The following is a 12,524-nucleotide window of genomic DNA, read 5'->3' as shown; positions in this document are numbered from 1 at the left end:
GCCTAAATTCTCTCTTAAAAGAAATAGCAATAGCAATAAAACATTTTGGGTCTCTGTTTTCCCTTTCTTTCTTTTTTTTTTTTTAAATTTATTTTACGAAGTAACCAATAAAATTAGCGGCCCACGTTTTAAAACATTTCTTTTTTGTCCACCACTAAATAAAAAAAATCTCCGGCTAAAAATTTAAAAGCTTCTATATAAATTCACCACTAGCTACAGTTTTCTTCACACTTAGTAGAAAGGAAGAGAGGAAGATACCAATACAGCAAAGACAATGGCTGATATATGTCCACCTGGTAATTTATTAGTTTACTGAGTTTATTTGTTTTTAACTTTGGTTTTGTGTATGTCCTGAAAAATTGAAAATTTGCAGGTAAGAGCTCATGGCCGGAGCTGCTTGGGGCGAATGGAAAACCTGCTGCAGCTCTCATAGAGAAAGAGAACAGTAATGTGAATGCAATTGTGTTGAAGGAAGGAACCCCAGTGACTAAGGACTTTAGGTGCGACAGGGTCTGGGTTTGGGTTAATGAATGTGGTGTGGTGGTTCAAGTTCCTATTATTACCTAGGGCAATGCAGTTTTACTGTATCTTCAAATAAATCATGGAATGATTTCAATTATAATAAAATAAAAGTTTCCTTCAATATATACACGAAGGATTGTATTAGTAATTTCATTGATTGAATAATTGCTATTGCAATTTAAAAATATTTAAATAATAATTGATCTATTCAATCTACGTCATTATTTATTACTTTTATTTCTGAAAATTAGAATTTACATTATTTTTAAATAATTTCATTATTTTTAGTCATTTCTCTCCATGCAACGATTTCATCATTTTAAAGAAGAAAGAATTATGAATGTGTGATTGAGCTTTTAATTTATATTTAATAATATGATAAACCTAAGAACGTTCAAATTCATTTGGATAATTTTATTAAACTTTATCATCATTCATTTATTACTTCAAATTTTCATTGGTTCTACACTACGGAAATATTTAAAAGGAAAATGAAAGTTAAAAGAACATTCTTCACAAAGGGATTTCAGTGCTGTATACGTGTGACATGTCAAAGTTTTTAAAAGGAAAAAGGGATTTATTTTGAAATTTAATTTTTTTTTATATTACATGTAATGTAATAATTAATTTTATTGATTATATTTAATCTTAAACTTTAAAGCCATAATTTACTTGCACTTGTTTATTAAAAAAATTGGTTGAGGAGTTGTCTAAGTACAACTATTGCAAGAAATTTCAAATAATGTTCTGAAGTTTGAAGAATTGCACAAGATAATTGAATATAATTCCTTTATTTTAATAGTAATTTCAATGTAAAAATCTGTTATCAGTGGGTATTTTAATTAGACTTCACTAAAAAAAAATAAAAAATTAGCCACAGAAAATTCAGTAGGTAGATCATGAAAATTTTATTGCAATTTAGGTTACCTATTGCTGACACATAATTAGTACCTATCGCTAAATTAGTACCTACCAATTATCATTCTGAGGGTAAATTATTGACAGCTATTTTGCCGCTAAATTTATATTTTCTACCGATAAACATGAATTTTATTTATCATAGAATTCGTTACTAATTTAGTCGGAAAAGTTTTATCGGTAAATTGTCGGAATTTTATCGTTAATTTTATTGGTGCTTTGTCATGAAATGGTCATTCCTATCAATTTCTAATTTTCATAAATAAATTATTTCGTCAGTAATATGTAGAAAAATAATCAGCAATTGATCAGTAAATTTGTATAAAATTGGTCGGTTTTATTCATTATATCACAGAGAGTAAACCCATAATAAAACAAATATAGGATTTTTATACAAGACCCAACTGGTATAAATTATTAATCAGACAAATTTGGTAAGTTATCGATCAAAAAGAAATGCAATATAAGGGGAAAGAATAGAGAAGACAACTTTGATTTTTTTATTCTTTCCACTATTCTTATTAACTAATTATATGAATGTAATATAAATTTTTATTTAATTCTACATACTAAATATTGGAATAAAAATTATATTCATATACATGACTTTCGAGTTCATTAAACATTTTAAAATTATTTATACCAAATAAAAAGATAAAAAAAATATTTGACCAAGATATTTTTTATTTCTATTTTTGTATTTTTCATTTCATTAGCGAGATTCTTTTTATCATCTTGTGAGTGCAGGATAAAAGTCGATGAGAAAAAAGCAAAATGAAATCCATGTTGTGGATTTGTACAAATGCATGACATTCACGCGCGCATATTCAGATAAGGATATGCTTGACTTTTCAGCTTGTGAATCGATAGCGAGCAATTATCCTTTTTTTTTTTTTTTTTGGACGAAAATAATGCGCTTCAGAAAAACTGTTTTCTAATTTAATGCCATTTTAAAATTATTTGTTAATTGTCCTGATATGGAAAGAGAGAGTGTTGCATTAAAACCGTCAATTAAGTTGATGATTCCAGTGCAATAGGAAAAGTAACTCATACTGTTAAGTAATTAGCAAAAAATAGTTATATGAATAAACAATAATTTTTATTTTGTATTGAGAATATCAATCCAATTGTTGGTTTTAAAACAAAATGAAAATTTTAAACTGTCAATTTGGTGGTTTTAGTGCAACTATGAGATGTGTCCACTAGTCAGTAAAAAGTATATGGAGAAATAGTATTTTGTTAAGAATCCACCTGATTAATTAGTGGTTTCAATAAAAAAAATTGTTTTACTCAATATTTTTTCTTCAAAACACACATATGATCTAGTGGTTTTGGATAACAATTATTTCAAGTTAAGTAATAACAACATAAGTTTCCTTACACAGTTAAAAATTACCGAGAGTAATAAAGTGTTTCGAGTTGAACTTATATGATATTAAAAATTTTTAAATAACTAATACATAGAAAATTAATCATATTAATGTTTACCCACAAGTCCTCCTATACCACACCTTGGGGCCTCCTATTACGACGTGAATTTCGACGTACTGCATCTTTTCTAATACCTTGATATTCTTCTCCATAGTCAATATTTATATCAACACTCATGTGAGAAGCTTGAACCACATTCAATGGTTGTTATGGGCTAGAAAATGTTAGATAAGTCTATTGCTCTGGTACCATCATCATCTCAAAGAAATCATTAAATGAGTGCCTAGGATGAGATGTAGATTCATCACGTGTGCCGAAAGACAGCATAAAAGTATTGAAAGCATGTACTGTATATTGAAATGACATTGCTTCACGTATTTTGGAGAAAGAAGTACGAGTTTACTGGATTGCCATCATCGGAGTGTAATGAATATTGAATGACATTTCTAATGCTACAGATGGTATATTCCACTCAGGTTGTGATGCAGAAGATGATGTGTTGGACATATTAACGTGATAACATTCATAATAGTTATATGTCATAGAAGAAGAGACTTGAGATGTATCGTCTACTTGCAGGGTTTCAATTGAAATATGTCTAAATGTCATTTCACGTCTCCTTCACCTCTATAGTTCTTTTGGTGTTTGAACACGATGAAACTCTATAGATAGAGGGGCAAGCTGAAGCATAAGATGATTTTCGGTACAAATTTCTTCATTCATTGCACCGAGTAGGCTAAATAATTTTCAACGGAATGTTGATGATGTTGAACTGTAATATATATGTTGGAGCCCATCTGCCTGTATTAAAAAAATATTATGGAATAAGAGCAAAATTTATTATTCAATTAGATTAAGTAATTATAAGATAAGATAAAAAGATATCGAATAATTATCACAGTTCTAACTTCTGCACCTCGAAATGAAATCCAACGTTTAGTTCGTTGCACATATCAAATGTATTGCACCAAAACCACCAGATTATATGTGTGTTTTGGTGAAAAAATATTTTAAGTGAATAAATATTTTTTTATTGAATCTATTAATTAATCTGGTGGACTATTAACAGAACACTATTTCTCCATGTACTTTTTGTTGACTAGTAGTCATATCTCATAGTTGCAGCAAGAACATTAAATGAATTGTGTGTTTTAGTGAAAAGACAAATTGAAAACTTAAAATCTTCATTTCGTATTGAAATCACCAATTGGATTGGTGGTCTCAATACAAAATAAAAATTATTATTTATTCATATAACTATATTTTACTGCTTGTCAGTGTGGATTACTTTTTCTATTGCACTGAAACCACTAACTCAATTGGTGGTTTTAGTGCAACACTCTCTCTCCATTTGAGGACAAACATTAGATTAGTAAATAGTTTTCAAATGGTATTAAATTGGAAAATAGTTTTATGGAGAGCATTATTTTTGTCAAAAGCCCTTTCTTTTTTATTTAAAAAAGTGAAATATAATGGCAACTTGCAAGGCATCTTTTTATTTTATTTTTTAATAAAAAAACAGATATTTTAGTTTTAAATGGAATGAAGCACAATTTGTCCCATAAATTTGCAAATAATATTTAATTTATACAAAAAATTAATTTTAATACAATTTATCTCCTTCAATTTACACCAAAAGAACAAAAAAAACTCAGTTTACTGCTAAAAAGAATTTCAATTTAAATCAAAATATAATGAATATTTATTTAGGTAAAATACAATTAAGAAATAATTAAATAAAAAATAAAAAATATTTATGTAATCAAAATTTTCGTTTAATTATTTTTTAAATTAATGATAAAACACTATATATTTTATAATTATTATTATGTTTTTAAATAATTTTTTTCTAATTTAAAATTCTTTAAATAATTTTTATTTGTTGGAAATATTTAAATTATGAAAACTTAGACTTTTTGTTCTATTCATTCAAATTCTATGGACATTAAAAAAATTGATATTTTAAAAAAATAAATATTGCTTTCAAGTTGAGGGGGTAAATTGAGCTTTATTCACTTTAAATCAAGTACCAACTATGATGATTATTAAATATATCATCTTATATCATAATCAACCATGTGTGATTTAATTGAACTTTTCATTTATACCATATATATAAAGTCTCGAATAAAAGAAAAAGTAAATTGCCGACATATCCATTGCTCTTAAACACTTATCTTTTGATCTCTTGAATACGTGCACGTGTTTCCGAGCAGTTACATTGCCGACATGAGATGTCTTTGTCGTGACAAAATTGCTCTAGTTTATATATCAATTAATGACTGTTATAAAATCTTTGACATGGAAAACTTTGCAATTGAGATTGTGATGTTTAAGTTAAGACAAATTGCTTATTTTGTTGTATTTACAATGCTTATCCTTAAAGTTTGTAGGGTTGATATTACAAAAAATTTTATTTCTTAATTTCAAACATCCATTTACAGGTAAAAGCTCATGGCCAGAGCTTTTTGGAGAGAATGGGGAAGCCGCTGCAGCTCTCATGAAGAAAGAAAACAAAAATGTGCAACGCAATTGTGTTAAAGGAAGGAACTCCAGTTACTAGGGACTTTAGGTGTGACAGGGTCTGGGTTTTGGGTTATGAATTGAAAGATGAAATTGAACAGCATAATTTTCATATAATATCAGACTAACTCCTATAATTTTCAGATTATGCTTTATATGTATCCCCCACTATCACCATTGGACTAATATAAGACCTTAATACTAACTCTATTCCATAATACTTATCATATTTGAAATTTCACAATTCTTAATAAAATCATGAAATTTGTCTAAATTACAATAAATTATTGATTAAATTAACTACATTACCCTTAATTTTTATACAAGACCCATAATAAATTAAATATAGGATTTTTATACAAGACCCAACTGGTACGAATTATTAATCAGACAAATTTGATAAGTTATCGATAAAAAAGAAATGCAATATAACGGGAAAGAATAGAGAAGACAACTTTGATTTTTTTTATTCTTTCCACTATTTTTATTAACTAAATATATGAATGTAATCTCAATTTTTATTTAATTCTACATACTAAATATTGGAATAAAAATTATATTCATATACATGACTTTCGAGTTCATTAAACATTTCAAAATTATTTATACCAAATAAAAAGATAAAAAATATTTGACCAAGACATTTTTTATTTCTATTTTTATATTTTTCATTTCATTAGCGAGATTCTTTTTATCATCTTGTGAGTGGAGGATAAAATTCGATGAGAAAAAAGCAAAATGAAATCCAAGTTGTGGATTTGTACAAATGCATTATATTCACGTGCGCATATTCGGATAAGGATATGCTTGAGTTTTCAGCTTGTGAATCGACAGGGAGCAATTATCCTTTTTTTTTTTTTGGCTTTTGACGAAAATAATGCTCTTCAGAAAATTATTTTCTAATTTAATGCCACTTTAAAGTTATTTGCCAATTTAATATTTATCCTGACATGGAGAAAGAGTGTTACACTAAAACCGTCAATTAAGTTGATGGTTTCGGTGCATAGAAAAAGTAATTCGTACTAATAAACAGTCAGCAAAAAATAGTTATATGAATAAACAATAATTTTTTATTTTATATTGAGACCATCAATCCAATTTGTGGTTTTAATACAAAATGAAAATTTTAAGTTGTTAATTTGCCGTTTCACTAAAACACATAATTCGTTTGGGTGGTTTTAGTGCAACTATGAGATGTGTCCACTAGTCAGTGAAAAGTACATGGGAAATAGTATTTTGTTAAGATTCCACCAGATTAATTAGTGGTTTCAATAAAAAAAATTGTTTTACTCAATATTTTTTCATCAAAACACACATATGATCTAGTGGTTTTGGATAACAATTATTTCAAGTTAAGTAATAACAACATAAGTTTCCTCGCACAGTAAAAAATTACTGAGAGTAATAAAGTGCTTCGAGTTGAACTTATATGATATTAAAAATTTGTTAAGAACTAATACATGGAAAATTAATCATATTAATGTCTACCCACAAGTCTTCCTATACCACACCTTGAGGGCCTCCTATTACGACGTGGATTTCGACTATTGCATCTTTTCTAATACCTTGATATTCTTCTCAATGCTCAATATTTATATCGACACTCATGTGAGAAGCTTGAACCACATTCAATGGTTGTTGCGGACTAGAAAATGTTAGATGAGTCTATTGCTCGGGTACCATCATCATCTCAAAGAACTCATTAAATGAGTGCCTAGCATGAGATGTAGATTCATCACGTACGCCGAAAGACATCATAGAAGTATTGAAAGCATGTATTGTATATTGAAATGACATTGCCTCGCGTATTTTGGAGAAAGAAGTACGAGTTTGCTGGGTTGCCATCATCGGAGTGTAATGAATATTGAATGATATTTCTAATGTTACAGATGGTACACTCCACTCAGGTTGCGGTGCAGAAGATGATGTGTTGGACATATTAACGTGATAACGTTCATAATAGTTATATGTTATAGAGGAAGGGACTTGAGGTGTATCGTCTACTTGCAGGGTTTGAATTGGAATATGTTTAGATGCCATTTCACGTCTCATTCGCCTTTATAGCTCTTTTGGTGTTTGAACACGAGGAAACTCTATAGATGGAGGGGCAAGTTGAAGCATAAGATGAGTTTCGGTACGAATTTCTTCATTCATTGCACCGAATAGGCCAAATAATTTATCGACGGAATGTTGATGATGTTGAATTGTAATATATATGTTGGAGCCTATCTGCCTGTGTTAAAAAATTATTCTGGAATAAGAGCAAAATTTATTATTCAATTAGATTAGGTAATTATAAGATAAGATAAAAAGATATCGAATAATTATTACAGTTTCAACTTTTGCACCTCGAAATGAAATCCAACGTCTAGTTCGTTGCACGTAACAAATGTATTGCACCAAAACTATCAGATTATATGTGTGTTTTGGTGAAAAACTAATTTGAGTGAATAAATATTTTTTTATTGAAACCACTAATCAATCTGGTGGACTATTAACAAAACACTATTTCTCCATGTACTTTTTGTTGACTAATGGTCACATTTCATAGCTGCACGAAGACCACTAAATGAATTGTGTGTTTTAGTGAAAAGACAAATTGGAATCTTCATTTCGTATTGAAACCACCAATTGGATTGGTGGTCTCAATACAAAATAAAATTATTATTTATTCATATAACTACGTTTTACTGATTGTCATTATGGATTACTTTTTCTATTGTACTGAAACCACTAGCTAAATTGGTGGTTTTAATGCAACACTCTCTCTTCATTTGAGTACAAACATTAGATTGGTAAATAGTTTTCAAATAGCATTAGATTGGAAAATAATTTTATGGAGAGCATTATTTTTGTCAAAAGCCCTTTCTTTTTTATTTAAAAAAGTGAAATATAATGGCAACTTGCAAGGCATCTTTTTATTTTATTTTTAATAAAAAAACAGATATTTTAGTTTTAAATGGAATGAAGCACAATTTGTCCCATAAATTTGCAAATAATATTTAGTTTATACAAAAAATTAATTTTAATACAATTTATCTCCTTCAATTTACAACAAAAGAACAAAAAAAACTCAGTTTACTGCTAAAAAGAATTTCAATTTAAATCAAAATATAATGAATATTTATTTAGGTAAAATACAATTAAGAAATAATTAAATAAAAAATAAAAAATATTTATGTAATCAAAATTTTCGTTTAATTATTTTTTAAATTAAGGATAAAACACTATATATTTTATAATAATTATTATGTTTTTAAATATTTTTTCTAGTTTAAAATTTTTTAAATAATTTTTATTTGTTGGAAATATTTAAAGTATGAAAACTTAAACTTTTTGTTCTATTCATTCAAATTCAATGGATATAAAAAAAAATTGATATTTTAAAAAATAAATATTGCTTTCAAGTTGAGGGGGGTAAATTGAGCTTTATTCACTTTAAATCTATATATAATTACGTACCAACTATGATAACTTATTAAATATATCATCTTATATCATAATCAATCATGTGTGGTTTAATTGAACTTCTCACTTATACCATATATATAAAGTCTCGAATAAAAGAAAAAGCATATTGCGGACATATCCATTGCTCTTAAACACTTATCTTTTGATTTCTTGAATACGTGCACGTGTTTCCGAGCAGTTACATTGCCGACATGAGATGTCTTTGTCGTGACAAAATTGCTCTAGTTTATATATCAATTAATGACTGTCATAAATGTTGAATAAATTAGAATAATAAAACTCTAATTTATCAAGAAGAAGAAAAACACTCTTAAGAACTATCTAACAAAATTGCAAAGAAGAAGAACACTTAAGAAAGCTTTCAAAACGCTTTTATTTAAGCTTTGATCCTTTGATAATAAAACTCAAATACAAGGGGGGTATTTATAGATTACAAGAATCAATCTACACCATTCATTAAAATAAACACAAACTAATCTAGACCATTGAGATTAAAGAAATACTACCTAATTTTCACCTAACTAAAATGATGTAGGCAATGACATCAAATTAATTTGGTGTCCTAACTTTGACCTAACTTTGAATTTCAACAATTGGGCTAATATTGATCTTTAACAATAAAATCTTTGACATGGAAAACTTTGCAATTGAGATTGTGATGTTTAAGTTAAGACAAATCGCTTATTTTGTTGTATTTACAATGCTTATCCTTAAAGTTTGTAGGGTTGATATTACAAAAAATTTTATTTCTTATTTCAAACATCCATTTTGTTTGTTAAGACAAATTTAAAAGCTTCTATATAAATTCACCATTATCTGTCGTTTTCATCCAACTTGGAGGAAAGGTTGATATCTAGGTAATTAGTTTTACTGAGTTTTCTTGTTTTTAACTTTGTTTTTATGTATGACATGAAATTTACATGATCATTGAAAATTTACAGGTAAAAGCTCATGGCCAGAGCTTTTTGGAGAGATTGGGGAAGCCGCTGCGGCTCTTATAAAGAAAGAAAACAAAAATGTGCAATGCAATTGTGTTAAAGGAAGGAACTCCAGTGACTAGGGACTTCAGGTGTGACAGGGTCTGGGTTTGGGTTATGAATATGGTGTTATTGTTAAAGTTGCTATTATTACCTACGGCTATGCAGTTTTACTCCATCTCCAAATAAATCATGGAGAGATTTTAAATTATAATGAAATAAAAATTTCCTTCAACATCTACAAAGACTTGTATTAATAATGTCATCGAATGAATATATACTCATCTTTAGTCATTTCTCTCCCACAAAATGATTTGACTATTTTACAGAAAAAAAAAAAATATGAATGTGTAATTGAACATTCAGATTCTTCTTGATAATTCTATAAACTTCATCATCACTCATTTTACAGATTGCTCTTTATGAATTAAGCACATTTTTGTGTTCTGGAAAAGTCTAAGATAGTATTGGAGCTCACAAATTTTACTTATACAAATTTTACTTCCATAATCTTGGAGTTACGGTTGTTTCTTCTAGAAAATCATTTCAAATGATTCTGCAAATTTTTTGAATTGGAAGATGAAATTGAACAGCATAATTTTCATATAATATCCGACTAACTCCTATAAATTTCTTGGCAATACCCACCAAAATTCTGGTATTCTCTATTCAGATTATGCTTTACATGTATCCCCCACTATCACTGTTGGACTAATATAAGACCTTAATACTTGTCACATTTGGAATCTTACATCTCTTGAGAAAATCATTAAATTTATCTAAATTACAATAAATTATTGAATAAATTGACTATATTACCCTTAATTTAATACTTATTATGTAAGAAAACTATTAAATTGAAGTAATAGTTATTGGTCATATACAAAAGGTAAACATGAAAAAAAATATTTATTACTCGTATTTTAAAACAAACTATTTTCTCAAATGTAACAAGTATTATGGAATAGAGGTAATAACACTTAACATTTGAATTTAATTTAAAAAATGAAATGTTATATAATAATTATAAAAAATGAAATTTTAAAAGTTAACTCATTTTCTGAAAAATATTATTTAATTTCAACAGTAAACATTTTATCCCTTTGAAATTTTAGGTTCCCACCAACTCAACTTATTCAAGTTGGCTTGTAAGGTTTATAAGCATTTTTTAACTCTCTAATTTACTTTCAATATGGGCTAGGTTATTGATAGATTTAGAAAAATCCATCTATAGCGCCCATGTAGAAATCTGTAAGATATGAGCGAAAAAGGGAGAGAAAAGAGAGATCTTAGGCCTAAAATCACTCTGATATTTAAATCAGTAAGAGAACAATAAATAGCTGTAATTGAACGAGATATTATGTTGCTTATTGCATAGATCTTGCGTCCTTAAGTAGAGAGTTTGTTCCGCTTTATATAGAGGTAGAAAGACATTGATTAGAGTTATAGTTAGAATCCTTGTTGGGTATATATTTGGAATACCAATTGAACATGTATTTTGGAGTGATGGTGTGACATCCCGACCCGGCAAAGCGATCCTAAGAGGGCGGGTAGAGCGAAGCTCCTGGCTAGCTTCTAGGATGGCAGGCTAGCTTGGGTAGTGAAATGTGGGACACAGGAATGAATCGAATTATATATCGAAAAGAGGGAAACTAATCATTAGAGGCGCCTTTTGGTGGAATGGGTGGAGAGTTGGAAGAACTCCAGGGTTAAGCGTGCTCGCTTAATAGAAATCTCAGAATGGGTGACCTCCTGGGAAGTTTCTCATTTTACCTGCGGGACAAAATCGTGAGGTGTAGGGCGTGTGGGGATTACACGACGAGATAGGGTGTCCGTGGACAACACCAAAGCGGACAATTCCTCTGGTGATTAGAGTCGGGGCGTGACAGTTGGTATCAGAGCCGGACCCCCTCCAGTAGATGTATGGTTCGTCGGATTAAGCGTGCTCGCTTAATAGAAATCTCAGGATGGGTGACCTCCTGAGAAGTTTCCCATTTCACCTGCGGGATAAAACCGTGAGGTGTAGGGCGTGCAGGGACTACACGACGGGGTAGGGCGTCCGTGGACTACACCAAAGCGGACAATTTCTCTGGTGATTAGAGTCGGAGCGTGACAGATGGACCGTCGATTAAGTGTTCGTGAAGAAATAGAAATGAGATCTCTTAATCCTATTATGATTCTATATAAAATATAATTAGGCCTAATATATAAATTACTGTTAAGTCCCTGATAAATATTTAAATTCTTTCAGTTTTGAATAACAATATTATTGGCATCCTCCCTTCCACTTTAATAATAACAAATAAGCATTTATACTTTGTTTTATTTTAAGTGATCATTTAGGATTTTGAAAGTATATTCAAAATTATTTTTCTAATTTTACCTATATTTATCAGATGTAATTTATTTTTATATTTATATTTTTTTTTCCTTTTATCATTACTTTAATTATAGTTAAATTAAATTTTTGACAACATACATAACTAAAAGTTTTTCATTATATCATTGGATTTTAATTAATAGTGAAAATTACTATTTTGGAAGGATTCTATAAAATTATTAATTTTGTTGGATTTTAGAGTATTAGGTATAAATAAAATACTCATTCACAAATTCATCCTTCAATCCAAAGATTTCAAAAATCTTATAAAATCTAACAGAGTTATTAATTCAATACACAAG

General features: G+C 28.7%; 1 pseudogene; it reads left to right on the top strand.

The window, feature by feature from the left end:
* Positions 1 to 274: 274 nt before the first annotated feature.
* Positions 275 to 10,101, top strand: LOC149494405 (uncharacterized; annotated as a pseudogene).
* Positions 10,102 to 12,524: the final 2,423 nt, after the last annotated feature.

This window comes from Jatropha curcas, chromosome 8, assembly GCF_041381405.1.
Source record: "Jatropha curcas cultivar XTBG-Jc1 chromosome 8, XTBG_Jcur_1.0, whole genome shotgun sequence".
Classification (NCBI taxonomy): Eukaryota; Viridiplantae; Streptophyta; class Magnoliopsida; order Malpighiales; family Euphorbiaceae; genus Jatropha; species Jatropha curcas.
Note: the sequence above shows the minus strand (reverse complement) of the source record. Positions and strands in the feature narration are given on the sequence as shown.